Below are 15,420 nucleotides of genomic sequence, written 5' to 3' on the forward strand. Positions count from 1 at the left end.
GAAAGATGGAGTGAAAAAGATTTTGAGTGATCGGGGCCTGAACATGCAGGAGGGTGAAAGGCGTGCAAGGAATAGAGTGAATTGGAACGATGTGGTATACCAGGGTCGACGTGCTGTCAATGGATTGAACCAGGGCATGTGAAGCGTCTGGGGTAAACCATTGAAAGTTCTGTGGGGCCTTGATGTGGAAAAGGAGCTGTGGTTTTGGTGCATTATTACATGACAGCTAGAGACTGAGTGTGAACGAATGTGGCCTTTCTTGTCTTTCCTAGCGCCACCTCGCACACATGAGGGGGGAGGGGATTGTTATTCCATGTGTGGTGCGGTGGCGATGATAATGAATAAAGGCAGACAGTACGAATTATGTACATGTGTATATATATATATATGTCTGTGTGTGTATATATATGTATACATTGAGGGGGTGACTGCATTGTTGACTGGTTGGTAAGGTTATTTAATGTATGTATGACTCATGGTAAGGTGCCTGAGGATTGGCGGAATGCGTGCATAGTGCCATTGTACAAAGGCAAAGGGGATAAGAGTGAGTGCTCAAATTACAGAGGTATAAGTTTGTTGAGTATTCCTGGCAAATTATATGGGAGGGTATTGATTGAGAGGGTGAAGGCATGTACAGAGCATCAGATTGGGGAAGAGCAGTGTGGTTTCAGAAGTGGTAGAGGATGTGTGGATCAGGTGTTTGCTTTGAAGAATGTATGTGAGAAATACTTAGAAAAGCAAATGGATTTGTATGTAGCATTTATGGATCTGGAGAAGGCATATGATAGAGTTGATAGAGATGCTCTGTGGAAGGTATTAAGAATATATGGTGTGGGAGGCAAGTTGTTAGAAGCAGTGAAAAGTTTTTATCGAGGATGTAAGGTATGTGTACGTGTAGGAAGAGAGGAAAGTGATTGGTTCTCAGTGAATGTAGGTTTGCGGCAGGGGTGTGTGATGTCTCCATGGTTGTTTAATTTGTTTATGGATGGGGTTGTTAGGGAGGTGAATGCAAGAGTTTTGGAAAGAGGGGCAAGTATGAAGTCTGTTGGGGATGAGAGAGCTTGGGAAGTGAGTCAGTTGTTGTTCGCTGATGATACAGCGCTGGTGGCTGATTCATGTGAGAAACTACAGAAGCTGGTGACAGAGTTTGGCAAAGTGTGTGAAAGAAGAAAGTTAAGAGTAAATGTGAATAAGAGCAAGGTTATTAGGTACAGTAGGGTTGAGGGTCAAGTCAATTGGGAGGTGAGTTTGAATGGAGAAAAACTGGAGGAAGTGAAGTGTTTTAGATATCTGGGAGTGGATCTGGCAGCGGATGGAACCATGGAAGCGGAAGTGGATCATAGGGTGGGGGAGGGGGCGAAAATTCTGGGAGCCTTGAAGAATGTGTGGAAGTCGAGAACATTATCTCGGAAAGCAAAAATGGGTATGTTTGAAGGAATAGTGGTTCCAACAATGTTGTATGGTTGCGAGGCGTGGGCTATGGATAGAGTTGTGCGCAGGAGGATGGGTGTGCTGGAAATGAGATGTTTGAGGACAATGTGTGGTGTGAGGTGGTTTGATCGAGTAAGTAACGTAAGGGTAAGAGAGATGTGTGGAAATAAAAAGAGCGTGGTTGAGAGAGCAGAAGAGGGTGTTTTGAAATGGTTTGGTCACATGGAGAGAATGAGTGAGGAAAGATTGACCAAGAGGATATATGTGTCGGAGGTGGAGGGAACGAGGAGAAGAGGGAGACCAAATTGGAGGTGGAAAGATGGAGTGAAAAAGATTTTGTGTGATCGGGGCCTGAACATGCAGGAGGGTGAAAGGAGGGCAAGGAATAGAGTGAATTGGAGCGATGTGGTATACCGGGGTTGACGTGCTGTCAGTGGATTGAATCAAGGCATGTGAAGCGTCTGGGGTAAACCATGGAAAGCTGTGTAGGTATGTATATTTGCGTGTGTGGACGTATGTATATACATGTGTATGGGGGTGGGTTGGGCCATTTCTTTCGTCTGTTTCCTTGCGCTACCTCGCAAACGCGGGAGACAGCGACAAAGAAAAAAAAAAAAAATGAGATGTATAGGTATGTATATTTGCATGTGTGGACGTGTATGTACATACATGTGTATGTGGGGGTTGGTCCATTCTTTCGTCTGTTTCCTTGCGCTACCGTGCTGACGCGGGAGACAGCGACAAAGCAAAATAAATGAATAAAATGAATATCATTGGACCAAGTAAGGTTTAAGTTCACTTGTTGATCAGTGAATTCCTTTTGCCCTTGGTGGAAATTTTGGGATGTGATTGAATCCTGCTTTTAATAAACTGCCTCCTCCAAGTCATTCCAATAGAATGGAAGTTCACTGTATTACATAATTTACTAAATTTGGTTATACTGGGTGAGTCACTGAATAGAAAATTTCATTTTGCACAGGCTATTTCTTGAGCAACTGGTGGTTTACAGCTTATGACATTGAGTGATTATATGAAGAGAGCAGTCACTGATGGGACAATCAGCATTTTCTTTTGCTTGTGCGGAGCCTTTGGAATTTATGCCAACAAGCTGGCTTACAAGTGAGTATTTAATTTTTCAGCTTTCTTCTCGTTGATTATTGATGAAATAGATATTGATACATTGCATCCAGAAATCCAGAAAAAAATTAATTGAAGAAAATATAATTCATTAAACCAATACTGTAGGAAAAGAAATTTTTTATCTTAATTAGTTTTAGAATTATATGATTTTTTTTTAGATTAAATTCATATTTGCAAATGATAACCCAGAAATATATATGCACTGTTAAGTTTATCTCAGCTGGTGACTGAGTTTGGTAAAGTGTGTGAAGGAGGAAAGTTAAGAGTAAATGTGAATAAGAGCAAGGTTATTAAGTACAGTAGGGTTGAGGGTCGAGTCAATTGGGAGGTGAGTTTGAATGGAAAAAAACTGGAGGAAGTAGAGTGTTTTAGATATCTGGGAGTGGATCTGGCAGCGGATGGAACCATGGAAGCGGAAGTGAATCATAGGGTGGGGGAGGGGGTGAAAATTCTGAGAGTCTTGAAGAATGTTTGGAAGTTGAGAACATTATCTTGGAAAGCAAAAATGGGTATGCTAGAAGTAATAGTGGTTCCAACAATGTTGTATGGTTACAATGTGTGGGCTATGGATAGAGTTGTGCGCAGGAGGGTGGATGTGTTGTAAATGAGATGTTTGATGATAATATGTGGTGTGAGGTGGTTTGATCGAGTAAGTAATAATAAGGTAAGAGAGATGTGTGGTAAAAAAAAGAGTGTGGTTGAGAGAGCAGAAGACGGTGTTTTGAAATGGTTTGGTCACATGGAGAGAATGAGTGAGGAAAGATTGACCAAGAGAGGATATATGTGTCAGAGGTGGAGGGAACAAGGAGAAGTGGGAGACCAAATTGGAGGTGGATAGATGGAGTGAAAAAGATTTTGGGTGATCAGTGCCTGAACATGCAGGAGGGTGAAAGGCGTGCAAGGAATAGAGTGAATTGGAACGATGTGGTATACCAGGGTCGACGTGCTGTCAATGGATTGAACCAGGGCATGTGAAGCATCTGGGGTAAACCATTGAAAGTTCTGTGGGGCCTTGATGTGGAAAGGGAGCTGTGGTTTTGGTGCATTATTACATGACAGCTAGAGACTGAGTGTGAACGAATGTGGCCTTTCTTGTCTTTCCTAGCGCCACCTCGCACACATCAGGGGCGAGAGGGTTGTTATTCCATGTGTGGCGCGGTGGCGATGGGAATGAATAAAGGCAGACAGTACGAATTATGTACATGTGTATATATGTATATGTCTGTGTGTGTATATATATGTATACATTGAGATGTATAGGTATGTATATTTGCGTGTGTGGACGTGTATGTATATACATGTGTATGTGGGTGGGTTGGGCCATTCTTTCGTCTGTTTCCTTGCGCTACCTTGCTGACGCGGGAGACAGCGACAAAGCAAAATAAATAAATAAAATAAATATCATTGGACCAAGTAAGGTTTAAGTTCACTTGTTGATCAGTGAATTCCTTTTGCCCTTGGTGGAAATTTTGGGATGTGATTGAATCCTGCTTTTAATAAACTGCCTCTCCCAAGTCATTCCAATAGAATGGAGGTTCACTGTATTACATAATTTACTAGATTTGGTTATACTGGGTGAGTCACTGAATAGAAAATTTCATTTTGCACAGGCTATTTCTTGAGCAACTGGTGGTTTACAGCTTATTACATTGAGTGATTATATGAAGAGAGCAGTCACTGATGGGACAATCAGCATTCTCTTTTGCTTGTTGTGCGGAGCCTTTGGAATTAATGCAACAAGCTGGCTTACAAGTGAGTATTTAATTTTTCAGCTTTCTTCCATTGTTGGTTATTGATGAAATAGTTATTGATACATTGCATCCAGAAATCCAGAAAAAAATTAATTGAAGAAAATATAATTCATTAAACCAATACTGTAGGAAAAGAAATTTTTTTATCTAAATTAGTTTTAGAATTATATGATTTTTTTTTAGATTAAATTCATATTTGCAAATAACCCAGAAATATATATGTACTGTTAAGTTTATCTCAGCTGGTGACTGAGTTAGGTAAAGTGTGTGAAGGAGGAAAGTTAAGAGTAAATGTGAATAAGAGCAAGGTTATATAGGTACAGTAGGGTTGAGGGTCGAGTCAATTGGGAGGTGAGTTTGAATGGAAAAAAACTGGAGGAAGTAGAGTGTTTTAGATATCTTGGAGTGGATCTGGCAGCGGATGGAACCATGGAAGCGGAAGTGAATCATAGGGTGGGGGAGGGGGTGAAAATTCTGGGAGTCTTGAAGAATGTTTGGAAGTGAGAACATTATGCTTGAAGTAATAGCGGTTCCAACAATGTTGTATGGTTGCGATGCGTGGGCTATGGATAGAGTTGTGCGCAGGAGGGTGGATGTGTTGGAAATGAGATGTGGTTGAGAGAGCAGAAGACGGTGTTTTGAAATGGTTTGGTCACATGAGAGAATGAGTGAGGAAAGATTGACCAAGAGAGGATATATGTGTCAGAGGTGGAGGGAACAAGGAGAAGTGGGAGACCAAACTGGAGGTGGAAAGATGGAGTGAAAAAGATTTTGAGTGATCGGGGCCTGAACATGCAGGAGGGTGAAAGGCGTGCAAGGAATAGAGTGAATTGGAACGATGTGGTATACCAGGGTCGACATGCTGTCAATGGATTGAACCTGGGCATGTGAAGCGTCTGGAGTAAACCATTGAAAGTTCTGTGGGGCCTTGATGTGGAAAGGGAACTGTGGTTTTGGTGCATTATTACATGACAGCTAGAGACTGAGTGTGAACGAATGTGGCCTTTCTTGTCTTTCCTAGTGCCACCTCGCACACATGGGGGGGGGGGTTGTTATTCCATGTGTGGCGCGGTGGCGATGGGAATGAATAAAAGCAGACAGTATGAATTATGTACATGTGTATATATGTATATGTCTGTGTGTATATATATGTATACATTGAGATGTATAGGTATGTATATTTGCGTGTGTGGACGTGTATGTATATACATGTGTATGTGGGTGGGTTGGGCCATTCTTTCGTCTGTTTCCTTGCGCTACCTTGCTGACGCGGGAGACAGCGACAAAGCAAAATAAATAAATAAAATAAATATCATTGGACCAAGTAAGGTTTAAGTTCACTTGTTGATCAGTGAATTCCTTTTGCCCTTGGTGGAAATTTTGGGATGTGATTGAATCCTGCTTTTAATAAACTGCCTCTCCCAAGTCATTCCAATAGAATGGAGGTTCACTGTATTACATAATTTACTAGATTTGGTTATACTGGGTGAGTCACTGAATAGAAAATTTCATTTTGCACAGGCTATTTCTTGAGGAACTGGTGGTTTACAGCTTATGACATTGAGTGATTATATGAAGAGAGCAGTCATTGATGGGACAATCAGCATTTTCTTTTGCTTGTTGTGCGGGGCCTTTGGAATTTATGCCAACAAGTTGGCTTACAAGTGAGTATTTAATTTTTCAGTTTTCTTCCATTGTTGATTATTGATGAAATAGATATTCATCCATTGCATCCAGAAATCCAGAAAAAAATTAATTGAAGAAAATGTCATTCATTAAACCAATACTGTAGAAAAAGAAATTTTTTATCTTAATTAGTTTTAGAATTATATGATTTTTTTTTAGATTAAATTCATATTTGCAAATGATAACCCAGAAATATATATGTACTGTTAAGTTTATCTCAGCTGGTGACTGAGTTTGGTAAAGTGTGTGAAGGAGGAAAGTTAAGAGTAAATGTGAATAAGAGCAAGGTTATTAGGTACAGTAGGGTTGAGGGTCGAGTCAATTGGGAGGTGAGTTTGAATGGATAAAACTGGAGGAAGTAGAGTGTTTTAGATATCTGGGAGTTGATCTGGCAGAGGATGGAACTATGGAAGCGGAAGTGAATCATAGGGTGGGTGAGGGGGTGAAAATTCTGTGAGTCTTGAAGAATGTTTGGAAGTCGAGAACATTATCTTGGAAAGCAAAAATGGGTATGCTTGAAGTAATAGCGGTTCCAACAATGTTGTATGGTTGCGATGCGTGGGCTATGGATAGAGTTGTGCGCAGGAGGGTGGATGTGTTGGAAATGAGATGTTTGATGATAATATGTGGTGTGAGGTGGTTTGATCGAGTAAGTAATAATAGGGTAAGAGAGATGTGTGGTAACAAAAAGAGTGTGGTTGAGAGAGCAGAAAACGGTGTTTTGAAATGGTTTGGTCACATGGAGAGAATGAGTGAGGAAAGATTGACCAAGAGAGATATATGTGTCAGAGGTGGAGGGAACGAGGAGAAGTGGGAGACCAAATTGGAGGTGGAAAGATGGAGTGAAAAAGATTTTGAGTGATCGGGGCCTGAACATGCAGGAGGGTGAAAGGCGTGCAAGGAATAGAGTGAATTGGAACGATGTGGTATACCAGGGTCGACGTGCTGTCAATGGATTGAACCAGGGCATGTGAAGCGTCTGGGGTAAACCATTGAAAGTTCTGTGGGGCCTTGATGTGGAAAGGGAGCTGTGGTTTTGGTGCATTATTACATGACAGCTAGAGACTGAGTGTGAACGAATGTGGCCTTTCTTGTCTTTCCTAGCGCTACCTCGCACACATGAGGGGGGAGGGGGTTGTTATTCCATGTGTGGCGAGGTGGCGATAGGAATGAATAAAGGCAGACAGTATGAATTATGTACATGTGTATATATGTATATGTCTGTGTGTGTATATATATATGTATACATTGAGATGTATAGGTATGTATATTTGCGTGTGTGGTGTATGTATATACATGTGTATGTGGGTGGATTGGGCCATTCTTTCGATTGTTTCCTTGCGCTACCTCGCTGACGCGGGAGACAGTGACAAAGCAAAATAAATATCATTGGACCAAGTAAGGTTTAAGTTCACTTATTGATCAGTGAATTCCTTTTGCCCTTGGTGGAAATTTTGGGATGTCATTGAATTCTGCTTTTAATAAACTGCCTCTTCCAAGTTATTCCAATAGAATGGAGGTTCACTGTATTGCATAATTTACTAGATTTGGTTATACTGGGTGAGTTACTGAATAGAAAATTTAATTTTGCACAGGCTATTTCTTGAGCAACTGGTGGTTTACAGCTTATGACCTTGAGTGATTATATGAAGAGAGCAGTCACTGATGGGACAATCGGCATTTTATTTTGCTTGTTGTGCGAAGACTTTTGAATTAATGCAACAAGCTGGCTTACAAGTGAGTATTTAGTTTTTCAGTTTTCTTCCATTGTTGATTATTGATGAAATAGATATTGATACATTATCCAGAAATCCAGAAAAAAATTAATTGAAGAAAATATAATTCATTAAACCAATACTGTAGGAAAAGAAATTTTTCATCTTAATTAGCTTTAGAATTATATGATTTTTTTTTAGATTAAATTCATATTTGCAAATGATAACCCAGAAATATATATGTACTGTTAAGTTTATCTCAGCTGGTGACTGAGTTTGGTAAAGTGTGTGAAGGAGGAAAGTTAAGAGTAAATGTGAATAAGAGCAAGGTTATTAGGTACAGTAGGGTTGAGGGTCAAGTCAATTGGGAGGTGAGTTTGAATGGAGAAAAACTGGAGGAAGTAGAGTGTTTTAGATATCTGGGAGTGGATCTGGCAGCGGATGGAACCATGGAAGCGGAAGTGAATCATAGGGTGGGGGAGGGGGCGAAAATTCTGGGAGCCTTGAAGAATGTTTGGAAGTCGAGAACATTATCTCAGAAAGCAAAAATGGGTATGTTTGAAGGAATAGTGGTTCCAACAATGTTGTATGGTTGCGATGCGTGGGCTATGGATAGAGTTGTGCGCAGGAGGGTGGATGTGTTGGAAATGAGATGTTTGAGGATAATATGTGGTGTGAGGTGGTTTGATTGAGTAAGTAATGAAAGGGTAAGAGAGATGTGTGGTAACAAAAAGAGTGTGGTTGAGAGAGCAGAAGACGGTGTTTTGAAATGGTTTGGTCACATGGAGAGAATGAGTGAGGAAAGATTGACCAAGAGAGGATATATGTGTCAGAGGTGGCGGGAACAAGGAGAAGTGGGAGTCCAAATTGTAGGTGGAAAGATGGAGTGAAAAAGATTTTGAGTGATCGGGGCCTGAACATGCAGGAGGGTGAAAGGCGTGCAAGGAATAGAGTGAATTGGAACGATGTGGTATACCAGGGTCAACGTGCTGTCAATGGATTGAACCAGGACATGTGAAGCATCTGGGGTAAACCATTGAAAGTTCTGTGGGGCCTGGATGTGGAAAGGGAGCTGTGGTTTTGGTGCATTATTACATGACAGCTAGAGACTGAGTGTGAACGAATGTGGCCTTTCTTGTCTTTCCTAGCGCTACCTCACACACATGAGGGGGGAGGGGGTTGTTATTCCATGTGTGGCGAGGTGGCGATAGGAATGAATAAAGGCAGACAGTATGAATTATGTACATGTGTATATATGTATATGTCTGTGTGTGTGTATATATATATATATGTATACATTGAGATGTATAGGTATGTATATTTGCTGTGTGGAGGTGTATGTATATACATGTGTATGTGGGTGGGTTGGGCCATTCTTTCGATTGTTTCCTTGCGCTACCTCGCTGACGCGGGAGACAGTGACAAAGCAAAATAAATATCATTGGACCAAGTAAGGTTTAAGTTCACTTATTGATCAGTGAATTCCTTTTGACCTTGGTGGAAATTCTGGGATGTCATTGAATTCTGCTTTTAATAAACTGCCTCTCCCAAGTCATTCCAATAGAATGGAGGTTCACTGTATTGCATAATTTACTAGATTTGGTTATACTGGGTGAGTCACTGAATAGAAAATTTAATTTTGCACAGGCTATTTCTTGAGCAACTAGTGGTTTACAGCTTATGACATTGAGTGATTATATGAAGAGAGCAGTCATTGATGGGACAATCAGCATTTTCTTTTGCTTGTTCTGCGGGGCCTTTGGAATTTATGCCAACAAGCTGGCTTACAAGTGAGTATTTAATTTTTCAGTTTTCTTCCATTGTTGATTATTGATGAAATAGATATTGATACATTGCATCCAGAAATCCAGAAAAAAATTAATTGAAGAAAATATAATTCATTAAACCAATACTGTAGGAAAAGAAATTTTTTATCTTAATTAGTTTTAGAATTATATGATTTTTTTTTTAGATTAAATTCATATTTGCAAATGATAACCCAGAAATATATATGTACTGTTAAGTTTATCTCAGCTGGTGACTGAGTTTGGTAAAGTGTGTGAAGGAGGAAAGTTAAGAGTAAATGTGAATAAGAGCAAGGTTATTAGGTACAGTAGGGTTGAGGGTCGAGTCAATTGGGAGGTGAGTTTGAATGGAAAAAAACTGGAGGAAGTAGAGTGTTTTAGATATCTGGGAGTGGATCTGGCAGCGGATGGAACCATGGAAGCGGAAGTGAATCATAGGGTGGGGGAGGGGGTGAAAATTCTGAGAGTCTTGAAGAATGTTTGGAAGTTGAGAACATTATCTTGGAAAGCAAAAATGGGTATGCTTGAAGTAATAGTGGTTCCAACAATGTTGTATGGTTACAATGTGTGGGCTATGGATAGAGTTGTGCGCAGGAGGGTGGATGTGTTGGAAATGAGATGTTTGATGATAATATGTGGTGTGAGGTGGTTTGATCGAGTAAGTAATAATAAGGGTAAGAGAGATGTGTGGTAAAAAAGAGTGTGGTTGAGAGAGCAGAAGATGGTGTTTTTAAATGGTTTGGTCACATGGAGAGAATGAGTGAGGAAAGATTGACCAAGAGAGGATATATGTGTCAGAGGTGGAGGGAACAAGGAGAAGTGGGAGACCAAATTGGAGGTGGAAAGATGGAGTGAAAAAGATTTTGGGTGATCGGTGCCTGAACATGCAGGAGGGTGAAAGGCGTGCAAGGAATAGAGTGAATTGGAACGATGTGGTATACCAGGGTCGACGTGCTGTCAATGGATTGAACCAGGGCATGTTAAGCGTCTGGGGTAAACCATTGAAAGTTCTGTGGGGCCTTGATGTGGAAAGGGAGCTGTGGTTTTGGTGCATTATTACATGACAGCTAGAGACTGAATGTGAACGAATGTGGCCTTTCTTGTCTTTCCTAGCACCACCTCGCACACATCAGGGGCGAGAGGGTTGTTATTCCATGTGTGGCGCGGTGGCGATGGGAATGAATAAAGGCAGACAGTACGAATTATGTACATGTGTATATATGTATATGTCTGTGTGTGTATATATATGTATACATTGAGATGTATAGGTATGTATATTTGCGTGTGTGGACGTGTATGTATATACATGTGTATGTGGGTGGGATGGGCCATTTTTCGTCTGTTTCCTTGCGCTACCTTGCTGACGCGGGAGACAGCGACAAAGCAATATAAATAAATAAAATAAATATCATTGGACCAAGTAAGGTTTAAGTTCACTTGTTGATCAGTGAATTCCTTTTGCCCTTGGTGGAAATTTTGGGATGTGATTGAATCCTGCTTTTAATAAACTGCCTCTCCCAAGTCATTCCAATAGAATGGAGGTTTACTGTATTACATAATTTACTAGATTTGGTTATACTGGGTGAGTCACTGAATAGAAAATTTCATTTTGCACAGGCTATTTCTTGAGCAACTGGTGGTTTACAGCTTATTACATTGAGTGATTATATGAAGAGAGCAGTCACTGATGGGACAATCAGCATTCTCTTTTGCTTGTTGTGCGGAGACTTTGGAATTAATGCAACAAGCTGGCTTACAAGTGAGTATTTAATTTTTCAGCTTTCTTCCATTGTTGGTAATTGATGAAATAGTTATTGATACATTGCATCCAGAAATCCAGAAAAAAATCAATTGAAGAAAATATAATTCATTAAACCAATACTGTAGGAAAAGAAATTTTTTTATCTAAATTAGTTTTAGAATTATATGATTTTTTTTTAGATTAAATTCATATTTGCAAATAACCCAGAAATATATATGTACTGTTAAGTTTATCTCAGCTGGTGACTGAGTTAGGTAAAGTGTGTGAAGGAGGAAAGTTAAGAGTAAATGTGAATAAGAGCAAGGTTATATAGGTACAGTAGGGTTGAGGGTCGAGTCAATTGGGAGGTGAGTTTGAATGGAAAAAAACTGGAGGAAGTAGAGTGTTTTAGATATCTTGGAGTGGATCTGGCAGCGGATGGAACCATGGAAGCGGAAGTGAATCATAGGGTGGGGGAGTGGGTGAAAATTCTGGGAGTCTTGAAGAATGTTTGGAAGTGAGAACATTATGTTTGAAGTAATAGCGGTTCCAACAATGTTGTATGGTTGCAATGCTTGGGCTATGGATAGAGTTGTGCGCAGGAGGGTGGATGTGTTGGAAATGAGATGTGGTTGAGAGAGCAGAAGACGGTGTTTTGAAATGGTTTGGTCACATGAGAGAATGAGTGAGGAAAGATTGACCAAGAGAGGATATATGTGTCAGAGGTGGAGGGAACAAGGAGAAGTGGGAGACCAAACTGGAGGTGGAAAGATGGAGTGAAAAAGATTTTGAGTGATCGGGGCCTGAACATGCAGGAGGGTGAAAGGCGTGCAAGGAATAGAGTGAATTGGAACGATATATCAGGGTCGACATGCTGTCAATGGATTGAACATGGGCATGTGAAGCATCTGGGGTAAACCATTGAAAGTTCTGTGGGGCCTTGATGTGGAAAGGGAACTGTGGTTTTGGTGCATTATTACATGACAGCTAGAGACTGAGTGTGAACGAATGTGGCCTTTCTTGTCTTTCCTAGTGCCACCTCGCACACATGGGGGGGGGGGTTGTTATTCCACGTGTGGCGCGGTGGCGATGGGAATGAATAAAGGCAGACAGTATGAATTATGTACATGTGTATATATGCATATGTCTGTGTGTATATATATATGTGTACACTGAGATGTTTAGGTATGTATATTTGCATGTGTGGACGTGTATGTATATACATGTGTATGTGGGTGGGTTGGGTCATTCTTTCGTCTGTTTCCTTGCGCTACCTTGCTGACGCGGGAGACAGCGATAAAGCAAAATAAATAAATTGGACCAAGTAAGGTTTAAGTTCACTTGTTGATCAGTGAATTCCTTTTGCCCTTGGTAGAAATTTTGGGATGTGATTGAATCCTGCTTTTAATAAACTGCCTCTCCCAAGTCATTCCAATAGAATGGAGGTTCACTGTATTACATAATTTACTAGATTTGGTTATACTGGGTGAGTCACTGAATAGAAAATTTCATTTTGCACAGGCTATTTCTTGAGGAACTGGTGGTTTACAGCTTATGACATTGAGTGATTATATGAAGACAGCAGTCATTGATGGGACAATCAGCATTTTCTTTTGCTTGTTCTGCGGGGCCTTTGGAATTTATGCCAACAAGTTGGCTTACAAGTGAGTATTTAATTTTTCAGTTTTCTTCCATTGTTGATTATTGATGAAATAGATATTCATCCATTGCATCCAGAAATCCAGAAAAAAATTAATTGAAGAAAATGTCATTCATTAAACCAATACTGTAGAAAAAGAAATTTTTTATCTTAATTAGCTTTAGAATTATATGATCTTTTTTAGATTAAATTTATACTTGCAAATGATAACCCAGAAATATATATATACTGTTAAGTTTATCTCAGCTGGTGACTGAGTTTGGTAAAGTGTGTGAAGGAGGAAAGTTAAGAGTAAATGTAAATAAGAGGAAGGTTATTAGGTACAGTAGGGTTGAGGGTCAAGTCAATTGGGAGGTGAGTTTGAATGGATAAAACTGGAGGAAGTAGAGTGTTTTAGATATCTGGGAGTGGATCTGGCATAGGATGGAACTATGGAAGCAGAAGTGAATCATAGGGTGGGGGAGAGGGTGAAAATTCTGTGAGTCTTGAAGAATGTTTGGAAGTCGAGAACATTATCTTGGAAAGCAAAAATGGGTATGCTTGAAGTAATAGCGGTTCCAACAATGTTGTATGGTTGCGATACGTGGGCTATGGATAGAGTTGTGCGCAGGAGGGTGGATGTGTTGGAAATGAGATGTTTGATGATAATATGTGGTGTGAGGTGGTTTGATCGAGTAAGTAATAATAGGGTAAGAGAGATGTGTGGTAACAAAAAGAGTGTGGTTGAGAGAGCAGAAAACGGTGTTTTGAAATGGTTTGGTCACATGGAGAGAATGAGTGAGGAAAGATTGACCAAGAGAGATATATGTGTCAGAGGTGGCGGGAACAAGGAGAAGTGGGAGTCCAAATTGTAGGTGGAAAGATGGAGTGAAAAAGATTTTGAGTGATCGGGGCCTGAACATGCAGGAGGGTGAAAGGCGTGCAAGGAATAGAGTGAATTGGAACGATGTGGTATACCAGGGTCAACGTGCTGTCAATGGATTGAACCAGGACATGTGAAGCATCTGGGGTAAACCATTGAAAGTTCTGTGGGGCCTGGATGTGGAAAGGGAGCTGTGGTTTTGGTGCATTATTACATGACAGCTAGAGACTGAGTGTGAACGAATGTGGCCTTTCTTGTCTTTCCTAGCGCTACCTCACACACATGAGGGGGGAGGGGGTTGTTATTCCATGTGTGGCGAGGTGGCGATAGGAATGAATAAAGGCAGACAGTATGAATTATGTACATGTGTATATATGTATATGTCTGTGTGTGTATATATATATGTATACATTGAGATGTATAGGTATGTATATTTGCGTGTGTGGAGGTGTATGTATATACATGTGTATGTGGGTGGGTTGGGCCATTCTTTCGATTGTTTCCTTGCGCTACCTCGCTGACGCGGGAGACAGTGACAAAGCAAAATAAATATCATTGGACCAAGTAAGGTTTAAGTTCACTTATTGATCAGTGAATTCCTTTTGCCCTTGGTGGAAATTTTGGGATTTACTAGATTTGGTTATACTGGGTGAGTCACTGAATAGAAAATTTAATTTTGCACAGGCTATTTCTTGAGCAACTGGTGCTTTACAGCTTATGACCTTGAGTGATTATATGAAGAGAGCAGTCACTGATGGGACAATCAGCATTTTATTTTGCTTGTTGTGCGGAGACTTTTGAATTAATGCAACAAGCTGGCTTACAAGTGAGTATTTAGTTTTTCAGTTTTCTTCCATTGTTGATTATTGATGAAATAGATATTGATACATTATCCAGAAATCCAGAAAAAAATTAATTGAAGAAAATATAATTCATTAAACTAATACTGTAGGAAAAGAAATTTTTCATCTTAATTAGCTTTAGAATTATATGATTTTTTTTTATATTAAATTCATATTTGCAAATGATAACCCAGAAATATATATGTACTGTTAAGTTTATCTCAGCTGGTGACTGAGTTTGGTAAAGTGTGTGAAGGAGGAAAGTTAAGAGTAAATGTGAATAAGAGCAAGGTTATTAGGTACAGTAGGGTTGAGGGTCGAGTCAATTGGGAGGTGAGTCTGAATGGAGAAAAACTGGAGGAAGTAGAGTGTTTTAGATATCTGGGAGTGGATCTGGCAGTGGATGGAACCATGGAAGCGGAAGTGAATCATAGGGTGGGGGAGGGGGTGAAAATTCTGGGAGTCTTGAAGAATGTTTGAAAGTCGAGAACATTATCTCGGAAAGCAAAAATGGGTATGTTTGAAGTAATAGCGGTTCCAACAATGTTGTATAGTTGCGATGCGTGTGCTATGGATTGAGTTGTGCGCAGGAGGGTGGATGTGTTGGAAATGAGATGTTTGAGGATAATATGTGGTGTGAGGTGGTTTGATTGAGTAAGTAATGAAAGGGTAAGAGAGATGTGTGGTAACAAAAAGAGTGTGGTTGAGAGAGCAGAAGACGGTGTTTTGAAATGCTTTGGTCACATGGAGAGAATGAGTGAGGAAAGATTGACCAAGAGAGGATATA

General features: G+C 40.2%; 1 long non-coding RNA gene across 4 annotated transcripts in view; it reads left to right on the forward strand.

Moving 5' to 3' along the window:
- Positions 1-15,420, forward strand: part of LOC139749185 (uncharacterized) — a 61,926-nt gene that overhangs the window by 8,078 nt on the left and 38,428 nt on the right. For 2 of the 4 annotated variants that reach the window (XR_011712903.1, XR_011712901.1), the window contains exons 4-10: positions 2,411-2,550; positions 4,182-4,323; positions 5,844-5,986; positions 7,604-7,745; positions 11,146-11,287; positions 12,791-12,933; positions 14,476-14,617. This is a non-coding gene — a long non-coding RNA (uncharacterized lncRNA). Of the gene's footprint in view, positions 1-2,410; positions 2,551-4,181; positions 4,324-5,843; positions 5,987-7,603; positions 7,746-9,370; positions 9,514-11,145; positions 11,288-12,790; positions 12,934-14,475; positions 14,618-15,420 lie in introns of all 4 variants that reach the window. The other 2 variants (XR_011712902.1, XR_011712904.1) reach the window with 1 other exon arrangement.

The sequence above is a fragment of the Panulirus ornatus genome, chromosome 1 (genome assembly GCF_036320965.1).
Source record: "Panulirus ornatus isolate Po-2019 chromosome 1, ASM3632096v1, whole genome shotgun sequence".
NCBI lineage: Eukaryota > Metazoa > Arthropoda > Malacostraca > Decapoda > Palinuridae > Panulirus > Panulirus ornatus.